Raw genomic sequence first — 2,230 nt, 5'->3', positions numbered from 1 at the left:
GCTGTTATATTCAGAGGAGTATGTATGTTCTGTTGTTGTGGTATTGTCACATATTGGAGGTCACATGCATTATGTACCATCCAGGATTCAACAAACTGACTCAGTCGGGTTTGGCACATAAAAATGGATTGTTTTGTGTTGGGTTTGGCCAATTAGAGCTTTGGTTAATTGGTTGGTGTTGGCCATGCGGAACAATACTGCTTGGAGCTATTTGACTATTATTGTAGATCCATTTTAATTGGAGGGAAGCCCTGGTTTAATAGTTTATAGCAAGTGAGGTCAGTATGACCTTGTTTGAATAGCAATACTTGATAGGTTTAGGTCTAGTTGTTTTGGCACCATTCCTCAGCGAACCCCCTGCCATCGACCACAATCCATTTCCTCTTTGTACATTGTTTGAAGGGCGACGAGATATTGTTCTGTTCTAGTCTACTATTTTTGCCACTAGATTAGTACCAGACATGAGTTGTGACCTTGTAATGAGGTTGAAGAGAGGAACACTGTCTAAGGATCCTTGCTAAGTGTTCTGCGCTCGAGGCGTTTTCGAGCTTACACTTCGTGTAGATCTGACCTTTTGTATCTATCTTTGCCTTGGATTGTTTGCCGAACAATGGGTGTTATATTCTTCATCCAGCTCTATCAACATCTTGTGAAGCACCAAGTATCGAAGTGAAAAAGGATTTCCGGCAGTTCTAAGTTATCAGCGTGGGTTTTTCAATTATTCGAAGATAGTCCAGCACATTTTCATGAGCCCTTATGATTTTGTGAATATACCTGGCGAGATAACTTCCCTCAACCGCGGGATTGAATTCCAAACAGAGCCTCCTGGACTGCGCTCCACAGACTTCGGGCCTCTCTGGTCCATTACTTGTGTTGCAACTCAACGTCATGGGAGTTGTAATAGCCCTAAGAGGAGCTAATCGGTGGCTATTCAAGATTGATAAGAGGGTTTCACCGGTGACGGCTTGAACAGAAGTGAGGACTAGATGCTCCAAAACGCTTCCTCCTATTGTGGATCAGCCTTGCGCGATAGCTCCATAGGTCGGGTTTGTGATTGATTAAGCTGCCCCTTGCTGCAGTCATCATCAGGGCACAGACATCTTCTCCGGTCAGTGTCTTCCAATCGTAGCTTTCGGGATGGGTAAGAACTAGGTTATTCAAAGAAAAGTTTCGCAATCCAGCTTGATTGTTGTGAATCTGGTTCAGGAGCTGTTCAACAACGGTGGGCTGCTATAGTTTAGAATTGATGAAGGAGTTTGCTGCGTGAAGAGGAAATTTGAAGAGTCGTTGGGCCATAAGCTCTAAAATATCAAGTCAGAATACAAAGCCTACTCTAAAACTTCTGACATAAGGAGGAATAGGCTGAAAGCTGCAGAGAGAATACTCTTTATTGTATATTTTCAAATGTATGTTTTTACAGTTATGCAGGTGTAATTTTATACAAGAATAATGAAGAGCCTTTAGGCTGTACAAAGGATAAAAAGAATGAATTGGACACACATTTACTAACTTATTTTATAACGGCTTGGCACAGAGAGAAATTTGGGCTAAAAAGAATTTGTTGAAGTAATTTGTTCTTTCATTTGAAGGTGGGCAGTGGCCATTTTCCTTCACAGGTCCAAGTTGAATATCAAAGCAATTATAGCTCTTTTCTTCATTTTCTGATGATTTTTGGATGTTATTTGTGAACAAGATTGGTGTTATAATGTCTAATTTCTGGTTGTCAATTTGTGGTGTGTGTTGCATGTTTCATTTTGTGTTTCTCAAAAGAATATTGCTATGTTACCTCTACATATAAAATGTCACCAATTTGGATAATATTGTGTTAAAAGGTTCAATGGGATTTAATGTTTACTAGGTTGGTAATTAATCGTTGAAGTTTTTTACCTAGAATCTTTTTTTTATGGAGATTATGTATTAATTTTTTAATGTAACTTCATATTTTTTTTTAGAAAGGTGATGTTATTATACAAACAACAAAAGAATCCCCACAACCCGGGATCAAGAACATCAAAGCAACAAAGCACACACAAGACAGGGCCAACAATTTCAGCAAACAAAGCGCAAACAAGATAAGACCAGAACATTAACCAACAACTAAATGCAATAAACCCCCAAACCACCAAGGAGAAAAGTTGGAGAAAAGAAACCAAACCCCACAGCTAGGGACAACAGCAAAACAAAAGGCAACGACGAGTTTAAAAGAAGAAAAGCATTCAATAAAGACACT

Source organism: Benincasa hispida, unplaced genomic scaffold, assembly GCF_009727055.1.
Source record: "Benincasa hispida cultivar B227 unplaced genomic scaffold, ASM972705v1 Contig740, whole genome shotgun sequence".
NCBI classification, from domain to species: domain Eukaryota; kingdom Viridiplantae; phylum Streptophyta; class Magnoliopsida; order Cucurbitales; family Cucurbitaceae; genus Benincasa; species Benincasa hispida.
This window is presented reverse-complemented; position numbering follows the sequence as displayed.